Source organism: Podarcis liolepis (genome assembly GCF_965112155.1).
Source record: "Podarcis liolepis genome assembly, chromosome: 6".
Taxonomy (NCBI): Eukaryota; Metazoa; Chordata; class Lepidosauria; order Squamata; family Lacertidae; genus Podarcis; species Podarcis liolepis.
The window spans coordinates 79,451,922-79,474,473 of NC_139559.1; the positions used below are offsets into that span (position 1 = coordinate 79,451,922).

The window sequence follows — 22,552 nt, forward strand, 5'->3', positions numbered from 1 at the left end:
CTTTATTTAGTACATCTAGGCCCTACTTTTCTTCCATCATGAAAATCAAGTAGTGTATTCCCAAGTAGTCTTCCATCCAGGCCCATGACCAGACCTAAGCCTTCTTAGCTTTAACGGGATAGCTATTTCTTTTGCCCTGGAGCAAAGCATGCATTGAGATACGACCCTCCCCCAAATTAGCAAATCCTTAGTTAGTCTCTCTCACCTAGGCTCTCTTCTCATTGAATTCTATTTAAGTTACTGCTCCTAAGCTTACATCATCTAGTCACCCACTCCTTAATATGTCATTTGCTGCCAGATAAATCTGTTCCTTCCTGTATCTCCTCCTCCTCCTCCTCCTCCTCCTCCTCAACCTTACAGTAAAAATTTAATGCTGAATTTGTAACCTCTGTGTTTTGCAACTCTATAAATCTGAGTGTGATAGTGATGATTAAAAGTTTTATGAAAATGCTGAGTCAATTTTATAACGTTTCAGCTTGGTGCTATATACATGACTGAAATATTTGGTCATAAAATTAAGGAAAGAGTCTTGAAATACAGTCACGGGTTGTTCCTTTCAGAGAACAGTGTATGAACTTTAATTCAAGAACAGCCTGATCAATGTTGAACATTGCTTGGAAAACTGGAAAGTAAAGGGGCTCCCCCTTTTTTATTAAACAACAGTAGTGGGGGGCACCCAATGTCATAGTAGTAATTGCAATAATCAGTAAGAATAGTATTGGGGAATTATGAGTGGTAGCCAACTGAGTTTTACTCAGAGTGCACCTACTGAATTTAATTAACACTATTCTGTTAGGTCCATTAATTTCAATAGGTCTACTCTGAGTAAGGCTTAGTTGAATACCACTTTCTATGTTGCTATGCCCTGGCAGTTGTGCTGTGAGGTGCAATTTTATCCCCAATGTTGTTTAAGATCTATCTGAAGGGGGGTCAATAGGAAATTTGGACCACAATGTCACTAATACACTGATGACACCCATCTCTAATCCTCTGTTACCTCTGAATTGGGAGACACTGTTACTGTTTTGAACTAGCGCCTAAATGCTGTGGTTGGCTGGGTGAGGGCCAACATATTGAGACTAAACCCTGATAAAGCACTGAGTGAGCATTCCCCCCCCACACACACACACATTTTTCACCCCAAACCTTTGGCCCCAAGAAGTTCAGGGCAGTTTTATCTAACCCAGGCTGTTTTAACTTCGCAAGGCACAAGCCTGCCTCCTGCCTGCATGTACAGTTAGATCGGGGCCCCAATCTTCCCCCCCAAACCAGTTGTATCCATTGTACTCTGTTTTAGTATTAAGCAGACCTTTCTTCCTATGGGCTGTCAGCCTTTTGGGGGCTGATGTGAAGTGACTGGAACCATAGCTATTTTAAACTAACATTATCACAACATATTACGGGCATGGCAAAATGCTGAAAACAACTGGCCAGTAAAGACACGTTGATGAATAGTTATTGACAGCCCTTGTGGAGGCATGCATTAATAAAAACTGCCAGGCCATTTCTGCAACATTTGGAAAGAATGAAAATAAGAAGCCTGAATATGTACAGTAATGATAATATGTGTATAGATCTAGGGGAAATAAACAGATCGTAAAATCTGCAAGCACAATAGCATTCTTCACAGATGCCCTCTAGGGAGAGAGATGTACTTTGAAAGAAATGTAAACATTTTGCAAATATTTTCCCTACCAATACTATGTATTGAGTTGCTTTCTGAAATTGCAGTTGCAGGTTTTCATAACAGAAGGCCTATGCACTGCACAGTGCTGCAAGGGGAAGCTGGTTGAAACCAAAAGATCTTAGGGGTTCATCAACAGGAGGAAATGTGTGAATGTTGCAGTTTGGGGTTGGGGATAAATGGGAATCAGCTTGCATTTAAAGGGACACCAATAAAATTCATATTTTCTGAAGCATTAAGCAAACTGAGAGAGAGTCATCCTTCAAAATTTGTACTTTTCCTGCTAAGGAATATATACAAAAATGCACACACAATGGTAACGTGTGCGTAAAAATGTTAAAATATTAGTTAAAATAGTATGTAAACATGCATAATATTAGGCGGAAATGCTTGTAGAAAATGTGCATTCAAGGCAAGATTACATGCAAAAATATGCATAGTAAGAGAAAATTGGACTAAAATGCTAATTAATTTCCATGAGAGCGTTTTTTTAAAAAAAAGAAATGCAAACTGATATGGAAATATGGAGAACTGAACTGGAAAAATTAGAAATTGCAAAAAACCAAAATGGACAGATTCTCCCATCTCCAGTTGTCATGCTGCCAGACCACTGAATGTTCCTGTGTTTCTTTCCTTCTTTCCCTCCTAGTTGATTACTGAATGGTGTCTGTACCAAGAAGGAGCACCACAAGAATATTGCTAGCTGTTCCAGATGTTTTGGAAGATGGTAGTTGCCTAAGTTACCAGCTCTTCCCTCACAATCACCAAGTCCTTGAGCCACCCACTGAATTACCAAAACAGGTCATATTCAAGCAAGACTATAAGAGCATAAGAAACAGCAGAGCAAAATATAGAATAGAGTTCACCTGTGCTGAGAGCGTAGGAACTGTTGAGCCTAGCCAGAGGTGCCTCTTATTTAGCGTGAGCAAGCCATTCCTACATCACTTCATGCCATATGGCTGAGAAACTAATTAAAACGGAAAACATGTCACTCAAGTACTGCTCACAGATCAGAATAATCTCTCCACATTCTGGTAGGATCTTCAGAATCAAGCCAGGTAACCTACGGGAGCACACCTGAACCACCCTTTGGGTAGAAACAATACATTTCTCAATGGGGCTGGTATAGAAGCAGCTCCACCACATTTAGTATACATGTAAAATAAGTATAACTGTGTGTGTGTGTGTGTGTGTGTGTGTGTGTGATGCAGTCTGATTTAGTTAACAAAGCTAAACACTGTTGAGTGTCGTCTTCTGTTAGATCTCTAGAATGCAACCCATTTGGAGTCCCTATGAGCTTCTGTAGGTTATTGAAGATTTTCTCTGGAGAGATTCAGCCTAATTTATTGGACCTTCAAATCTCCTTCTGATTTGTTGTTATTAAGGTCATTGTCCCAAGGTGCTTACAATCTTATTCCACTAAAGGAACACAAAGAGAAGGACTGGAACAAAATGAGATACCAGGGACTCAGCTATACAGCTGCAAATAAAACATTTTAAGTCTGTTTTAAGTGCAGTCTACAATGTGACAATAGATGGTGATGATGAACCTTTCGGAAAATTCAATGTATTTTAAAAAACGCTTTAAGAAAAAGGATTTTCAGAACAGTTTTTATATGTATGTAGATTCCACCCAGGGTACTAAGGGTTTAATATGGGCAGTTGACTTATTTATTATTGTATCTATTTAAAAGCATTTATAAACCACTTAATATTTAAAGTGGCATACAATCTAACAATATGTCAAGAAAACCAAAGCACAATAAAACAGCAATATAAGCACACATAAAAGCATATAAAAGTGGATAAAATAGAAATTCAAAGGATTCAAACACATAAATCAGGGACGTCTGAAGCTGTTTAATGTATAGCAGAAGGAAGGGCATTGTGCAACACAGGAACAACCAGTAGTGGCCAACTGGGCAGTGCAAGTTGGGCTGCTGTGTTCTCTACAGCCTTGCCCATCCCCCTTTTGGTAACTGGCAGTAGTGTGCAGCATTGGGAATACAACCTTGCCCAAATTGCCCCATTAGCCTCTACTAGGGGCAACAGCAGAAAATGTCTGTTTTTGTCATGAACTGGCAGGATAACGAGGAGGAAGAGGATCACAGCAAAGGGTTTTGCCAGGACTGGGGTACACCAAGGCAAGCAGGAGATGGGGAAGGGGATGTCACTCACAGGGTGACAGAGGATGGCGAGTTGATGGGGATCTACAGCAGGCATAGGCAAACTCTGCCCTCCAGATGCTTTGGGACTACAACTCCCATCATCTCTGACCACTGGTCCTGTTAGCTAGGGATGATGGGAATTGTAGTCCCAAAGCATCTGGAGGGCCGAGTTTGCCTATGCCTGGTCTAAAGCAGGGGTCAGCAACCTTTTTCAGCTATGGTCCAGTCCACTGTCCCTCAGACCATGTGGTGGACCAGACAATATTTGGGGGGGGAATGAACGAATTCCTATGCCCACAAATAACCCAGAGATGCATTTGAAATAAAAGCACACATTCTACTCATGTAAAAACACCAGGCAGGACCCACAAATAACCCAGAGATCCATTTTAAATAAAAGGACACATTCTACTCATGTAAAAACACGCTGATTGCCCAAGAGCCGGAATGAGAAGGTGATTGGGCCACATCCGGTTCCCAGGCCTTAGGTTGCCTACCCTTAGTCTAAAGCATAGGGAGCAGCGGGAGGGGCACTTTAAGAGGCTGAGGCAGGCAAGGGCCCACAGCCCAGCTCTCTAACTGGCCAGGTGAAGCTCACTAGCTCTGGGAGGAGGTGTGTGATTCCTCAGCTGGAGTAGGCTTGGAACAGGTGAGGACCACATGCTTCATCAACACCAGATGCTGCAATCAGCATGTAGAGTATAAAAGGGCAGCAGAGTTGAGATGCTGGGTCTGTGTGACTGCCTAGGTTGATGGGCCCATGGGACTGTGCTTTGGGTTTGACTCTGGACTGTGTATCCTGACCTTTGGACTTTGTTGTGGGGTTTGACCCTCAAACTTGGCATACTCTCTTGCTGCCAGGTAGGCCAGAGGTTTGGGACAGTTTTCAGGGCACCACGCTATCATCTTCCATAGCTGAGCTTACTTAATATTTGCATCCTGCTTTCCTTACAGCAAATGTTGAGGTCAAACCAGCTTAAAATAATCGCAATAGCATTTAAAAAAACAAAAATGCAACACTATGATATGAAACACAATAGCATACAAAGCAAACAACAAACTCATCAAAAACATTAATGCAATTCAATAAGGTCGTAGAAACTCGTAGTATTGCCAGGATACACCCTAATCACATGGAATCTTACTCCAGAACAATAGAATGGATTAGCTGTTGGGTTATCAAATGCATTGTTTTTGAACACTTCATTGAGTGGCAGCTTCATTCACTGTGTGTGAATTATAGGCTCCTACATGGAACTATGGGATGCGGGTGGTGCTGTGGGTTAAACTACAGAGCCTAGGACTTGCTGATCAGAAGGTCAGCGGTTCGAATCCCTGCAACGGGGTGAGCTCCTATTGCTCGGTCCCTGCTCCTGCCCACCTAGCAGTTCGAAAGCACGTCAAAGTGCAAGTAGATAAATAGGTATCGCTCTGGCAGGAAGGTAAACGGCGTTTGCGTGCGCTGCTCTGGTTTGCCAGAAGTGGCTTAGTCATGCTGGCCACATGACCCGGAAGCTGTACGCCAGCTCCCTTGGCCAATAAAGCGAGATGAGCGCCGCAACCCCAGAGTCGGCCACGACTGGACCTAATGGTCAGGGGTCCCTTTACCTTTTTACATGGAACTATACAATTAAAAACCATTTGGAGTGGGTGGTCAAGGTCCTTGAGTCAGTGGGGCCTGTCATCTTCAGACATCTGTGGGGTGGGGTGCCATGAGTGGTGTTCCCTCAGACAGTCAAAGTCATTACAGGTCTATACACAGACAGGCAACTTAGCGGTGATCAGGCTACGTACAACTCTTCCTCTTCCTTGTAAGCATTGTTTGAGGTAACATATAACATGAAGGAGAACTTGTGGATAACTGCTAAGATAATCAGTCCCACATTGTATGTATTTTGGAATGCTAATGCTCATAATTAGCATATGGAACTATAATTTCTGGATAAGCACATACAAAGACCCTGCAGTTTATTATTCATTACCAGATTCTAATTGCACATTTTGGGATGGTCCAGTGACAAAGTGACACTTAGTTGTAAACCCCCGTCCCCCCATTTCTGCACTGCTCAGCATGAAGAAGCTGCAAAATGTATTAGAAACCAGTGTCTTTAATGACTTTCTTGAAATGCATTTCAGGTTATTCATGCTGGGAAATGTTTATCGTTTGAACTTTCAGACTGCTGGGCTATGCAAAATTAGCCAATTCTCTGTTAACTCATTGAGGGCCATTGTCTACTATCTATCTTCTATCCATCTATGTACTCTTGGAAAGTGGTTTGTCAGTCAGTTCATCTGCCCATCTGTTCTCTGTAGGTTCAGTTGCCTCTTGAGATAGCATCACCAAATTCAGCACAAGCATTCCCACATTGTGGGCAGTGGTTTTCATGGGTGTTGGGATACTGGCCTCCATTTTGAATCAAGATGGCGGACCAAAACTTGACTTTGGCATGACTTTGCCCATTTTTAGCATGCCTTTGGCTGCCTCAGCAAACCTGGTCCATGGGTTCCCAAGATGTGGGCAATGAATTCCATCACTGTTTGGACACCAGGCACCATTTTAAATCAATATGTGGACCGAAACATCATTTTGGTGTGACTTTGCCCATTATTTAGCATAGCTTTGGCCAATTTGATGTGACCACTCCTAAGTCTATCCTGACACATTTTTGCATGAATCTGTTGCAATTTTAATGGATATTTTCAAAAATAAATAAATAAATGCATACACATTTTCTCTTGAGATACCCAGTCTAAATGTTTTTTTATCTTAAAATAAACATTTTGATAGGCATTTTGGTATATCCCTTGAGCATCACAAAAACTGAAGAAGTATGTACCGGTAAATAACACAATGAATGAGATTTGTATCATTAATTGTTATAAAATTTAATAAAAAAAATTTTTTTAATGAAGAAGTGTGAAATTCAAAGGATCACTGCATTCATCCCCATACATTAGTTCAGGGGGGTTTTATCAGGCAGTTCATATCAGAATTTGCGAAGAAGAAATCCATCAAGCATCCCTATTCACTCTACACAAGCTCCCAGGAGGGGGGGGGGAAGCATGCAGTATACTAACTTGGAAAAACAAGTTCCGTGTGTATGTGCAGTCATTGTTATTAGGTGAGTCTAGCATTTATTAGGCATTTTTAAAAGCTGGAGATTTGAAAGTCAACCATATATGGATGCTTCTGCAGGAACACTTTACCATTAGAAAACTGCAGACTACACATGAAGTGGCCATGTGAATTGGCCTTCTGTATGGTGAAACAAACGAGTCCCTTACAAGTCTCTGGATCTGTGATGCTTTCAAGGCTCAAATACTAGCCCTTTCCCCTATTAAAATTAATTACATGTGAAACCTATGGGAGTAATTCTCTTTCCTAGATCCCATCTATGGATAGTCAATTTTCCTGTTTGAATTACAATCAGTTATTTCTCCTGCCATTCCTTTAATGTTGCTCCTGGGAGTATTTCACTCTAGGCTGTATTGCGGTCATGGTTTTTGTGGTGTTAGCAGTCATAAATTCTAAGCTGTTGTTTCACAGGCATACTTACTCCAGGTCAAAACAGATAGTGCACAGTTTGATGAGATCACAGGAGATTAGGGGAAGATAACACTTGAATTCTTGCAATCAGAATTAAACAGAGAATTTGTGAGTTTTCTCCCCACATTTGTGTCAACTACAGTATAGCACAGATGGAGAAGAGTTGATAGATATTTAAGTACTTCTCAGCCTTTTTTAAACTGGATTTTCAATCCACTTCAAATTTACATTCCCACCCCCCATGCTTTGCTGACATGGAGTGTAGGGGGATACTCTGCCTGAAATCCCTACATTAAAAAAAATCACATGCAACCATTGAAAAATATGTACTACAGACTCAAGAGGAAACTCTCACACGAGCCACTTGGGGAAGGCCATATTTAAAACTATAATCCAGGTCTCTCTAGCATCATTCAAATGAGTGGCAATTGTACTGAAGCATTTCCTCACCAGTTCTCCCTCTGACGGAACAAAGCTGCCATTGATGTTTTTCGAGATACCCCATTTATCCATTTATCACTCTGCTATTGACAGATTATACACAGCTCATTAAGTTTTTGATTACAGCATCTTCTTAGCGTCTTTTTTTTTAAATAACTCTATTCCCAGTAGTCTGTTATATTGAATTTACAGACTAAGACAAGCAAGGAATCCTGATGATTCTGTCTAGTTAATACATAGACCTGTTTGGTTTTTTAAAAAATTAATTGGGGAAAGGCCATGTCTTTCCATTCCCCAGGGGAAAAGCTTAAAGATCTGCAGGAAAGGACAAAGAATCAGCAGAATATCAGGGTTTTGCAGTGGAGGCCTTTGACTGTTTACTTAGATTATAGTGTGCCAAATGCACTTGATTCTGTGTATGGGTAAATGTGAGCATGCACACACTGTCCCTTTTGCCCAGGGTGCAATAGTAATGATAAAATAAAGGTGGAGGGTATCAGATAATTTATGTGACATGCACTGATGAAGATGTTGTTGTTGTTGTTGTTATAGCAGGCACAACAAATATTATCAATATGCATTGCTTTAAAATTAAATTAATGTCAAATATATCCAAGAGATGGAAGCTATAAACCTTTCTAAGAATCTTGTCTTCTACCTGATAAAATCTCTTTGACCTTAATCTATACAACACACACACACACACACACACACACACACACATCTGAACAGGCATCCTAAAAGAATTGGGACATGGGTGGTGCTGTGGTCTAAACCACTGAGCCTTGGGCTTGCTGATCAGAATGTCGGTGGTTCGAATCCTCACAATGGGGTGAGCTCCCATTGCTCGGTCCCTGCTCCTGCCAACCTAGCAGTTCGAAAGCACATCAAAGTGCAAGTAGATAAATAGGTACCACCCCGACGGGAAGGTAAACGGCGTTTCCCTGCGCTGCTCTGGTTCGCCAGAAGCGGCTTAGTCATGCTGGCCACATGACCCGGTTTGTCTGCAGACAAACGCCGGCTCCCTCGGCCAGTAAAGCAAGATGAGTGCTGCAACCCCAGAGTTGTCTGTGACTGTACTTAATGGTCAGGGGTCCCTTTACCTTTTTTTAACCTAAAAGAAAACATAAACCCCAATCCAAAAATTAATTTCTCCTCCTTTCCCCTTGGATTCTCCATGGATTGCTTTAAAGCACAGACCTGTTCCTGGAAAGTATGGTGCAAAAAGAAGTAGGAATGAGCCCTCTATGCAGCCTAGATGGTCCAGGTAAAAATTCATTAACCTGAATTGTTGTTTGCCCCGATTCAGCAGTAAATTCAGCAGGACCATCGGCTGGGTGAGGACTGCAGGGCCTGCTCCCTTCCAGGGCCTTTTCCAACTGGCCCAGGGGGCGTGGCCCAGGCCCTTTCTCCCGGCTATAAAGAGACTCCTGCTGCAGGGAAGCCTCGGACCATCGGCTGGGTGAGGACTGCAGGGCCTGCTCCCTTCCAGGGCCTTTTCCAACTGGCCCAGGGGGCGTGGCCCAGGCCCTTTCTCCCGGCTATAAAGAGACTCCTGCTGCAGGGAAGCCTCGGACCATCGGCTGGGTGAGGACTGCAGGGCCTGCTCCCTTCCAGGGCCTTTTCCAACTGGCCCAGGGGGCGTGGCCCAGGCCCTTTCTCCCGGCTATAAAGAGACTCCTGCTGCAGGGAAGCCTCGGACCATCGGCTGGGTGAGGACTGCAGGGCCTGCTCCCTTCCAGGGCCTTTTCCAACTGGCTCAAGGGGCGTGGCCCAGGCCCTTTCTCCCGGCTATAAAGAGACTCCTGCTGCAGGGAAGCCTCGGACCATCGGCTGGGTGAGGACTGCAGGGCCTGCTCCCTTCCAGGGCCTTTTCCAACTGGCCCAGGGGGCGTGGCCCAGGCCCTTTCTCCCGGCTATAAAGAGACTCCTGCTGCAGGGAAGCCTCGGACCATCGGCTGGGTGAGGACTGCAGGGCCTGCTCCCTTCCAGGGCCTTCTCCAACTGGCCCAGGGGGCGTTGCCCAGGCCCTTAGTTGGAACAAACTTTTGGGGAAGCTGGGAAGTGTTCTGCAATTGCTTCCCTGTTCCAATGTGTTTTAAAATGTCCTCAAGCAGTCGGTGGCAATTTAAATTTGTATTTCTTTTTTTCCTTTTTTCTCTTGCTGGGGGTGGGTGGGTGTAATGGATATTTGGTTGGGGATTAATTTTAGTGCAATTGTTCTGTTTTTGTTTTCTGTTGTTTTATTGGTTCTGTATAGTTTGTGTTTTGTTTTTAAGGGGTGGGATCAGGGCTGCCTGGGAGTGAGGCCCCAGCCAACACGATGGCTGGGACAAGTTCCACAGGGGGGGAAGCACTGGGACATCCGATCTCGGTGATCATGGGCAGGAGGCGGAGTTACGCTAAGACCAGACCATGTCATTACCGAGGAGGCAGGTTTAGTCGTTGTTTGAAGACTATCCCTGCCTCCGGGTCTGGCCTTGACCAGATGGATACTGGAATCAACAGGGGAAACCCACATAACCTGAAGGTGTTGCTGTGTAATGCCAGGTCAATGGTGAATAAAACCACTGCCATCCACGACCTGATTGTGGATGGAGGATTTGACCTGGCTTGTGTGACAGAGACCTGGTTGAATGAGACAGATGGGCCCGTCCTTGCTGCCGCTTGCCCACCAGGTTTCTCTTACGCACAGCAACCCAGGTCATGTGGACGGGGAGGGGGGGTTGCAGTGATTTTTAGGAAGTCATTAGTCTGCACCAGGCGTCCTACTGGGAAGACCCAGTTTTCTGAGTGCATGTTCTGGAAGTTGGGCAATAGGGGCAGTACAGGATTCCTTTTGGTGTACCGACCTCCCCGCTGCACCAAGGATTCCCTGTCCGAGCTGCTTCAGGTCGTGGCGGATGTTCTCCTGGAGACACCTAGTTTGGTTGTCCTAGGGGATTTTAACATCCACGACGACACGACCTTACAAGGGGCCGCTCGGGACTTCGTGGAAAGCATGGCCTCCATGGGGCTGTCCCTGAATAAGTTGGGCCCAACTCATAGTCATGGACATGCCTTAGACCTGGTATTCACCTCTAGCGACGTGGGTGATCTGACACTAAGTAAAAATGAAACCAAAGAAGTGCCATGGTCAGATCACTTCCTGGTGCAACTGGACTTCTCCGCGACCCTTCCCCTCTGCAGGGAGGTGGGACCAATTCGGATGGTCCGCCCCCGCCACTTAATGGATCCAAATGGTTTCCAGAGAGTGGTAGGGGATGCTTTATCCCATGTTGATGGCCTTTCAGCTGATTCCCTGGTGGCCCGCTGGAATGCGGAGTTAACCAGGGCTATCGACTGTCTGGCTCCGAAGCGCCCTCTCCGATTGCATGGAGCCCGGATAGCCCCGTGGTTTTCTTCGGAGCTGAGGGCGATGAAACAATCGCTGAGACGGCTAGAGCGTCGGTGGCAGAAAACTCACTCCGAATCTGACCGGACACAGGTTAGAGCTCAACGTCGAGCCTACCAAGTGGCGATAGCGACGGCGAAGAAGACTTTCTTCACCGCCTCTATTGCATCTGCAGAAAATAGTAGCAGGAGACTCTTTCAGGTGGTCCGCAATTTAACGGAACCACCTTTACCATCGGGGCCTTGTAAAGACCCCAAGATCTCCTGCAACGATTTTGCAAAGTTTTTTGCAGATAAAATCACTCATATTCGGAAGGAGCTAGACACCACCGTGGGAGCAGGGCTGGGGCGGGAGAGTGCTAGAGCCCCGTCTGGTCAAGTTGCATGGAATCAATTTCAATCCGTTACCCCCAAGGATGTGGACAGGCTGCTTGGACGAGTGAAACCAACCACCTGTCTCCTTGATCCTTGCCCATCCTGGCTTATAAAAGCTAGCCGGGAAGGGCTGGGCGATGGGCTCTGCGGGGTGGTGAATGCTTCCCTCTGTGAGGGAACATTCCCAGATCCGCTGAAAGAGGCGGTCATTAAACCGCTTCTTAAAAAACCATCTTTAGACCCGGCCAGTATGGCCAACTATCGCCCAGTCTCAAATCTTCCATTCTTGGGCAAGGTGATTGAGCGTGTGGTTGCTGAACAACTCCAGGCACGCCTGGAGGATGCGGACCATTTGGATCCCTTCCAATCAGGGTTCAGGCCTCATCATGGGACTGAAACTGCCTTGGTCGCACTGGTTGATGATCTCCGGTGAGCTAGGGACAAAGGTGAGAGTTGTTTCCTAGTTCTGCTGGATCTCTCAGCGGCCTTTGATACAATCGACCATAACATCCTTCTGGACCGTCTAGAGGGGTTGGGAGCTGGGGGCACTGTTATACAGTGGTTTCGCTCCTTTCTCCTGGGCCGTGTTCAGAAAGTGGTGGTGGGGGATGAGTGTTCAGACCCTTGGGCCCTCACTTGTGGGGTGCCTCAGGGTTCCGTCCTCTCCCCCATGCTTTTTAACATCTATATGAAGCCGCTGGGAGAGATCATCAGGGGGTTTGGACTGGGTGTCCATCAATATGCAGATGATACCCAGCTCTACCTTTCTTTCAAATCAGAACCAGTGAAGGCGGTGAAGGTCCTGTGTGAGTGCCTGGAGGCGGTTGGAGGATGGATGGCGGCTAATGGATTGAAGTTGAATCCTGACAAGACAGAAGTACTGTTTTTGGGGGACAGGGGGCGGGCTGGTGTGGAGGACTCCCTGGTCCTGAATGGGGTAACTGTGCCCCTGAAGGACCAGGTGCGTAGCCTGGGAGTCATTTTGGACTCACAGCTGTCCATGGAGGCACAGGTCAATTCTGTATCCAGGGCAGCTGTTTACCAACTCCACCTGGTACGCAGGCTGAGACCCTACCTGCCCGCTGACTGTCTGGCCAGAGTGGTACATGCTCTAGTTATCTCCCGCTTGGACTACTGCAATGCGCTCTACGTGGGGCTACCTTTGAAGGTGACTCGGAAACTACAGCTAATCCAGAATGCGGCAGCTAGACTGGTGACTGGGGGCGGCCGCCGAGACCACATAACACCGGTCTTGAAAGACCTACATTGGCTCCCAGTACGTTTCCGAGCACAATTCAAAGTGTTGGTGTTGACCTTTAAAGCCCTAAACGGCTTCGGCCCAGTATACCTGAAGGAGCGTCTCCACCCCCATCGCTCTGCCCGGACACTGAGGTCCAGCGCCGAGGGCCTTCTGGCGGTTCCCTCATTGCGAGAAGCGAAGCTACAGGGAACCAGGCAGAGGGCCTTTTCGGTGGTGGCGCCCGCCCTGTGGAATGCCCTCCCATCGGATGTCAAGGTGATGGACAACTACCTGACATTCAGAAAACATCTTAAGGCGGCCCTATTCAGGGAAGCTTTTAATGTATGATATTTTAGTGTTTTTTGGTTTCTGTGGAAGCCGCCCAGAGTGGCTGGGGAAACCCAGCCAGATGGGCGGGGTACAAATAATAAATTATTATTATTATTATTATAAATATTGAGTATTCCTGGGGAAAGCAGCAGGGGCAAAAATAAATAAAGCACTTGGGCATGGATGGGGAAAGTGCAGACCTATGCCTAGAAAGCATGAGGCAAAAGGTAAATGTGGATAAGCCCTTAAATACATGTAAATCTTTTTGTGCGGAGATTCAGTTCCAGACATCCCCTCTCTGCATGTGCATTAGCAGAGTGTGCATAAGCCTTCTGCACCCTGTTCCTCTCCCACCCTGGCCCACCTCATTCCACCCCTTTTCGCAACATCTTCTGGGGCTGGGGCTGTGCGCAGGTGTGCAATCATGCAACATTCTGATGCACCTAAACTGGGAATTGTCTGTATGAAGAACTTGGTTCTAAGTCCAACACCAAACGTATCCAATGAGACTGACTCTGTGGTCTCCACCATACGATTCCCAATACACAAAAATGGAAGGAATAGGAGGCAGGTTTGACACTGTAGCTTTGGTTTCATTTGAGGTGAAGGCTCATGGGTATGCGTTCCTAGCCTTCCTGTTACCTAGTTCAACATTATTTCTGTTGATTTTAGAGTACACTTCATGGGAGGCATATGGTTTCTCAGAAAGCAAGATGCCCTTTTACAAACTTTCAGAGAAGTGAGAGGTGCTAATTTATACTTCTAATGTTCTCATTTTGAAAGAGTGTTTGTATAATGCTCAAAGTGGATATTTGGCGCATATATATCCCCAATTAATTTCTTATCTGCTCAAACTATAAATGTTTCTAATATTTTTAGCTTGGCAAATAATTGGGTGAAAGAATAGGGAGCTGAACTAGAAGAGTCGTTGGCCTGATCCAGGAGGCTCTTCTTACATTCTTTTTTTATATATAATATTTTTATTAAGTTTTACATAACAAATTTAAATTCAAACACATCAATCACCTCTGCATCCCTTGACTTCTCTCTGCCCTTCCATGGTTACCACTATCAATCCAACTTTCCATCTGCTTATCTTATTTCCTCTAAGTTGTTACAAGAATATTATCAATTTTTCCATTGCTTTTTGTAAATTACAAGCATTACTCTAATTCTGCCAAAGTTTTTAGTTGTTTACAATTTTCTCTTAAGTACATTATGAATTTTTCCCATTCCTTCTTAAAATTCTTCTCTTCCTGGTTTCTGATTTTCCCAGTCATTTTCGCCATTTCAGCATAGTCCATCATCTTCATCAGTCAGTCATTCCTCTCTGGTTGGAACTTTATCTTCTTTCCATCTCTAGGCCAGTAGTATCCTCGCCGCTGTCATTGCATACATTCTTGATATAGTATTTTGAAGGCACCTGATGCAGGAACCTTGCCAAAGCTAAACGGATCAGGGTCTGGTCAGTGCCTGAAAGGGAAATCACACGGGAACCCTGTAAAATCCACTTTGTGCTCCATGACAGAAGAAAGGAAGGCTATAAATGTAATTAATGAACTTTCCAAAATTTCAGAGGACAAGCTTGTAACACCCCAACATGTAATAAGCCTGGCTGCCTGGGCAGTTCCCAATCACATGTTCCTAAATCTTTCAACTCCATCTGCTGTATGGTCTTGTACGCATCAGCAACTTGACATGTGCTGTTTGAAAAATCAAAATAGTGTTTTGTCCTATTGGTTAGGGAAACGCTATCAGCCTCCAACCTGTTATCGACAGTACAAAATGTGCAGAGCCAAGGTGTGACTTAGCAGCCTGAGCTCTATGCAGTGGCTTAGAGTTCCTCATGAAAGAATTTGCATAAGAGAAGATTAAACCTCCACCCTCTGCCACTAAGGCCCTTGACTTCTAAAGACACTCTGGAGGAAGCTCTTCTCTAAAAGAAAATGACAACTCTAGCAATTACTTAACAACATTTAAAACCTGGGAGAGGGAGGTGAAAAAGAAAGATGGAGATAGTGATTTATATGGGACAGGAGCCATCACTGGTAAACAAGGGCAACTGAGACTTATGTGGTCCTAAGTTGATCTGGGTCGGGTCAAGTGGTCTGGATGGGTGAATCTGTCAGTTTCTCTCAGCTTCTCACATTTCCAATCTCAAATTCAGCTTGCCACATTTCCACATCAGTTTGTGACTTAAAAAAAAAAAAGCCCTCATGAAAACCCATCACCGTTTAAATGTCCACTTCTTATATACATATATTTGTGTGCAATTTTGCCCTATACACACATTTTTGCAGCCTAGCTGCCTAATATAATGGATCTTTGTATGCTATTTTCACTAATAGATGCATTTTTGTGCACGCTCTCTGGCTGGAGAAGTGCACCACAAAATTCAGAAGGGTGGCAATTGCAAGAGCTAGCTGTGAATCTGTTTACATATTGTTTCAGGGAGTGCTAATTAGGCAGGTCCCCATTAAAACACACACCAAACTGAATATATCCCCCCATTCCTATGGGAGATGAGCTGGCAAGCTATGGTACGCTCCTTTGGGTTGGATCAGGTGAGGAAAGTGGCTTCCCCTCCCCCTCAAAAAAAATCTAACTTGATGAGCTTTTCTGAAGTTACCTGAGACCACAGCCCCACACAGAAGTGGTTTCTTTTCATTCCAGCCCTGAGAAACAAGGAGCCTAGACTGGGAGTTGGAATGAAGTCTATTTATTTCCCTCTTTTCGGCTTTTGCACATATCTACTGGAAAGTTTTTAGGTGGAGATGTCTTGCTCAAAGGTTCCACAGACAGGAATGGGGAAGATCTTCTTACCCTCAAGGGGGGTGGGGGCAAGGAAAAAATAACTCCAAGCTGAGAAGGAGATTAGGTAAAATCGAGTCCAACAACCTTTCACTGTCAATTTGATGGGCGGGGAAGGGGGAGGCTTTCTTTCAGACCCAAGTTTCTTGATATAATTTTCTGGCAGCAGTCAGGAGAAGATGAGGAAAACCAGGCTGCCAGTGTTTTTACTATCTAATCATTACACCACCACTACACACACAGAGAGAGAGAGAGAGAGAGAGAGAGAGAGAGAGAGAGAGAGAGAGAGAGAATCCAATGCAAAGTACTGTTGCAATAAAGACCTGTTACAATAGCTTTATCTTGGTTGGGGAAATATATGCTTGTTCCCATCATTATATCAATCAGTTGGAACTCCTCACAAAATAAGGTGAAGGCATGTATTTTAAAAAAGCTATATGAAACATACAGTGGAACCTTGTGTTACGGACAGGATCCGTTCCGGAGGCCCGTCCATAACACGGAACTGACGCAAGCCGAAGTCCTGCATCTGCGCACACATGCAACATGATTTAGTGCTTCTGCGCATGTGCGAGCAGCGAAACCCGGAAGTAACCCATTCCGGTACTTCTGGGTTGCCGCGGGATGTAACACGAAAACACATAACCTGAAGTGGACGCAACATGAGGTATGACTGTACACATCTTGTAAAGTGTCCTTTGCACCAACACCTTTTTCTATATATGTGTATGTATCTGTGAGGTAGAAGGCATGCAAATATTTTGTTAGTCTTTATTGTGCTACAGAACTCTTATTTGTCCCAACTCTTCCAGGCAGACATTCTTTTCCTGCAGAATCCTGTATCCACTGGATTAAGACATTTCTCTCTCTCTCTCTAGCACCATTTCCCCCTTCCCCCCTGGTCACTCCCCACTCTTCCCTTGGGAGCAGCAAATAAAGCTGTTGCAGGCACTAAAAACACAGGCCTGGATCAATAGCCAAATAATCGCCTATTGATTGAGCAAATTGGGAGCTGAGTTAGGGCAAAATAAATCAATGGGAAATCAGATGAGGCAGCTCAGCCCTGGGAGCCAGGGACATGGGCTGTTGCATTTTTCTTCTTGAACTATTGTTGTTGAATTGAGATGGAAGTATGTCAGGGTCAGAGGTACAACTGATGACCATTAATATCCTATCCTTCATTTCCAACACTTTTTCTTAATGCAGTCCACACTCCTTGACTGTTATAGTACCATATAGCAATAATGTGCCGTGTTTTTCTTTCAGACACAAAGAGCAAGCTTCGAATAGTTAACCTAGCATTTTTTTATTTTTCTTTATTGTACTTCTGGGAAGTGAGGAGATTCCCATAATCCACTCTGACACATACACTTAGCATAGATACAGCTTTGCTATAACTTGGCTGAGAACAAAGACCGCAGCTAAAATCCCGAAGCAAGCTACACCAAAATCAAGGCTGCCATTCTCAATTTTCCTATGGGAAACAGTAAAGTGTTGTGCTTGGGGACACTGTTGCAGTGAGAGCAAAACTTGCTTTGTTTCCCTGACCCACTCTCCCATTGATACAGCTGTCCTCTGTGGAAGTATGCATCTCTGTACTCCCAAAGTCAGAGGCAAGTAGTCAATGGACTAGGGCTATTCCCCTAAATGATCGCCAGGCACCTCCTTCCCAAAGCTCTGGAAATTTCTGCCATGCTTAGGGTGGGAGGCACAATGCTCACTTGCATGTTAGGGCCCCCCCCCTTGCCCTCACCAGCTGGTGCCTCTAGCTCTGTTTCCCTATGAAAAATTTCAATGCACACCACTGCCTGAGGCCCTACACACACACAATCTTGTGCCCCTGCTGGTATGTTTGCACTGTGCCAAGCTCTGAAACCTTGCACCTCACCCTCCCATTAAGCAGGAGCAACTCAGCTGTCAAGAGGTTAGGTAAGCACCACTGCCCCAACGTACTGACAATTACTCTCTCCCTCTGTAAAACTGGCGAAGTTGTAGGAAAGTGCTACTAAAATATGTGACATAGGTTAGCTGTACAGTGGTACCTCAGGTTAAGTACTTAATTCATTCCGGAGGCCCGTTCTTAACCTGAAACTGTTCTTAACCTGAAGCACCACTTTCGCTAATAGGGCCTCCTGCTGCCGCCGCGCCGCCGGGGCACGATTTCTGTTCTCATCCTGAAGCAAAGTTCTTAACCCGAGGTACTATTTCTGGGTTAGCGGAGTCTGTAACCTGAAGAGTATGTAACCTGAGGTACCATGGTATGCTGATTTTTCTTGCTTCAGTTGTAGCAAACAAAATGGTTTGCTTTGCTAATATGCAAGTATGCACGGCTGATGCATGGAGCAAGGGAATCAGTACCAAGGGAAGCAAATTTGGCTGGTGAAGGAAGAAAAGAAAAATGTGTTTGACTTTCAGGAAATACATAAGAATCAAGGCCAAGAACATACAGTTAGGGTCACTGTGATCTGGGGACAATAATATTTTAAGGGATGCCATAAACGTAGTGAGGCGGAGGTCAGCCCAAATGTGCCATGTACTGCCAAATGTATAGCTAAATGTCAGCCAAAAAGTGTTAACAGAAGTCAGGAATTTAAGTTCACTATGATAGACGGTTGAAGTAAAGCTAAGTATAATATGATCTACATGTGAACATTTACATATCTTGGGAATGTGAAGTTCATAGTGGTGAATGATTACCTACACATCCAGAAAGGCAGTAGCCATCAAGAGCTTGTGAAAGACAATGGATCTATGACAACCATGATGTGAGAAAGTGATTCTGTCACAGTTACATAGGAGAAACATGAATGGGTCCCTGATTCATTGTAACAGTCTTATGGACCATGTTTGGTTCTTAGCAGGTCTGATTTTGCCTTTGATAAGATGAATAAACTCTGGTTTAATTAGAATGGGGATGGGGAACCTGTGGCCTTTGAGGTGTTATTCAACTCCTATCAGCCCCAGTTGGACATGGTTTCCCACCTCTGATTTAGAGCCCCCCTCAATTAATTGGCATTCTGTAAGCTCACAAGTCCATGACACACAGGGTGCCTCCCCCCCCCCAGCCCTCGAATGTCATGTTCTGCATTTCTGCACTCCTAGCACCTACTTCAAGTACTCAGAAGCCACTACCATACTTCTGGGTGGCCCAATTTCGCTTCCAGACGAGTTCACTATTATAGCAGGAATGGTATTATTCTGTTGTATTCTTGATCATGTGGCTAGTGGCTGCCTTGAGAGCTTTGAACTGAAGGGTGTCATAGGAGTATTCTAAATAAAGTGTATCACCAGTAATAAATGAGCAGCACACATACTTTAGATTTCAGGCTTGTGAGTCTTAAGGCTCAGTATTGTCAACAAGAGGTGACAGTGCTGCAGACAGGAGTCTTCTCTGCCTTACCTGCCAGAGGTTGAATCTGAGACTCCTGCTTAGGGCATGTCATTTTAGAGGGTATAACTTTATTTTTGCAAATTTCTTCAGTCTTAAAAATATGTTTTAGAGTGTGAGAAATTCAAATCTGCTTTTATTTTTCCGAATGGACAACATTTAGCTTGGTAGGTCTGCATTTGATGAGAAAGCACAGAAACTGCTATTGGAAAACCAAATAATTTGAATTTTTCTTTTTGAAAACATTAGGTAATGCTCAATAATGATGAGGATACATATTAATATATAATATAACTGCAAGTACATGGCTATCATTTTTAAAGATTTCTGTGAAATTTTACACACAATTCACTTACCAAACAAAACTAGTTACAGATAGGTAGCCGTGTTGGTCTGCCATAGTAAGAATAAAAAAATTCCTTCCAGTAGCACCTTAAAGACCAACTAAGTTAGTTCTTGGTATGAGCTTTTGTGTGCATGCACATGTATCTGAAGAAGTGTGCATGCACACGAAAGCTCATACCAAGAACTAACTTAGTTGGTCTTTAAGGTGCTACTCAAACAAAGCTAAATTGTATTAATTTAACCACAGCTTTTGAGTTCCCAAGTCATGTTACAACTTCTTAGCACCCCTCATTTTTTGGAAATTGAATGCTGAAAAATGCTTAATGTATGCACTACCATTGAGCTATGGCTCTGCCACCAAAGTGAAATGCATAGGTGTGCCTTTGGTTTCAGTCAAAGAGCTAGGCATGTCCTCTCCCAGTGAAATCACAGGGACATTAATGAACTTAACTTCAGCTGTGCTATTCTCTATTGTCACCTACACGACCTATTTCTTTAGAGGAAAATCAGGACTATATGAAGGAGGCTGTCGCCTCAAAAATTTTCATCACGTCACATAAAACCAATCAGAGCAAATGTCAATGTGACACCACCAGTCACAAAGGGTGCAGACACATACATCAGCGCAAGGAAACAGGCAAGGTGTGGCCCAAACCTTTTGCAGACGACTGCTAGTGTTAAATGCAGAAAACCCTGGGGATTTATACATGAGTGCACCATTCACAAGTGGCAGTGCTGGGCATTCATTTAGGTGCCAGGATTTTTAAAGCAAAGTGTGAAGCACCTCAAATGCTCCAGGGAACTATGAAGAACCTACATGACCAAGGAGTGGTGCATGTGTGGTATGGTGATGGTCGAGATTCAGGTTGCATAGAATTGGAAGGGACCCCAGGGGTCAGGAATCTCAATGAAAGCATCAATGACAGACAGCCATCCGTCATTAAAACCTCCAGTGGAAATCTGTCCCACTGTCCAACAGCTCTTCTATCAGAAAGCCCTTTCTGATGTTTAGTCGGAATCTCCTTTCTTGTAAGCCATTGGTTCAAATCCTACGCCGCGGATGAGAAAAGAGGCTTGCTCTATCTTCCATGTGACAGCCGTTTTTGAAATTTGAAGGTGGCTAGCATATCTCCTCTTTCTCAGGCTAACCTACCCAACTCCCTCAACCTTTGGAAATCACTAACTTTACCTGGAAGTGACGTGCCATTTACACCAGAGGTTGGGGGGGGACCTGCTCCCCTCCAGTTGTTGCTGGGCTGCAACTCCCAACCCCCTTGACCATTGGCTGAGCTGGCTAGGGGGCTGATGGGAGTTGGAGTCCAACAACATCCCAAGGGCCACAAATCCCACCCACCCAGCTTTGCAGCAATCAGACTTAATTCTTAATAAGATGGATACGACTGTAACAGGGTGTGTGTGTTAGAAAACACCTGTGCATTGTTAAAGCGAGAGAATGAGGGGCGTGGTAGGTGCCGGAGACGCTGTGGGTGGTAAGCAAAAAAAGGGGAGCTGGAGCCGGAGCCGGCTGGTGATACCATCGGCGTTAGGACCGCTCGGCGCGCTCAGGTCCGGAGGTGGTATAAGGTTCGCAATCTCTCTCGTCGCTGCCAGTTGCAGGAGGAGATTGCTTTTAAGTGAAACGGCGGTGCCACCCCCTCTGCGCCTTCCTCGCCGCTCGCCCTCCCTCTCGCATTGATCGCGTCCTGTCCTTAAGTTTGCGAGCTTCTTTTCGCCACTGCAGGGGCCGCGGCGAGCGCCCAGGAGCTGCCGGTAGGAGTAGTACCCAAGGAGAATTTGCAGTCCTGCAAAAGAGAGAGAGGAGGAGGAGGGGTGTGTTGCATGTATATTTCATCCGATGGACTTTTCCCCGCGTCTCGCCGTCGACGCTGATGTGCAGTGACATTTCTGACTGGAGCGCCGCGACGCGCCCCGGAAGCGGCGGCGGCAGCGGGGCCCTGGGAGAGGCGAGGAGGCTCTGGTCGGCGCCAAGGCTAATTGCGGTGATTTATGTCCCTTCCGAGCACCTTCAACGTCGGCGGCCGAAAATAAAATGAAAGCTGGGGGGGTCCCGCAGCGACAGCCGCCGCCGCCACCAGCACGACGGGAGCAGCCGCGCCACCTGGAGCCGCCGCGGCCGGCGGGCGAGCAGCGCGCGCCCCGCGCCTGCCCGCCAAAAGTTTGACGCCAAGAAGTGCGGCGGCCTGAGGGAAAAGCCGGTCGGGGAAGGGCGGGAAAGTCCCTGCGGAGCGGGACGCCTGAAGGGACGCCGTCTTCCCGCGCCGCCCTTCCCGCCACCTCTGTCCGAGCCAGGTCCCTCCCTCTGCCTCAGGATTTCCCGCCCCGTTGTTAGCCAAGCTGGGCTGCTGCTGCTGCTCCAAAGTGGCCGCGCCAGAGGAGTGGCTAATCCCCGCCGGGCGCCGCGCACGGGGAGCGCCCAGCCTCAGCCCGAGGCTCGCTTTGCTTTCCCTTGCCTCGCTCGCGCAAGTCTCTCTTTTTGGGGGGCGTGAGGTGTAACTTTGTTAGCTCGTCACCTGCGAAGGGAGAGCGGCGGCGGCAACGGCACGCGGGAGGAGCGGCCAGTGAGGGCAGCCCTCGTTTTTTCCCCTCGGCGTCCCTGCACTGCCGGAGAGGCACTACAGCCTCGTTGGCTCCTGCGCCCGCCAAGGGGGTCCCGAGCGAAGGCGGCGCCCGGTTCCTCGGCCTCGGCGTCTTCTCCTCCTGCCCGACGCGCGCAGCGATTGCCCCGCACGGTGAGTAAAACTGTTGCCCGCCCTCCAGACGGCGCTGTGCGAAGGAAGGAAGGAAGGAAGGAAGGAAGGAAGGAAGGAAG

At 45.9% G+C, this 22,552-nt stretch overlaps 1 protein-coding gene across 11 annotated transcripts in view; it reads left to right on the forward strand.

The window, feature by feature from the left end:
• The first annotated feature begins 19,981 nt into the window (after nucleotides 1-19,981).
• NTNG1 (netrin G1) overlaps nucleotides 19,982-22,552 on the forward strand; it is a 217,757-nt gene continuing 215,186 nt past the window's right edge. For 4 of the 11 annotated variants that reach the window (XM_083511114.1, XM_083511115.1, XM_083511116.1 and 1 more), the window contains exon 1: nucleotides 19,986-22,472. The gene's annotated coding sequence lies outside the window, so the exon portion shown is untranslated. Of the gene's footprint in view, nucleotides 22,473-22,552 lie in introns of all 11 variants that reach the window. The other 7 variants (XM_083511111.1, XM_083511106.1, XM_083511113.1 and 4 more) reach the window with 7 other exon arrangements.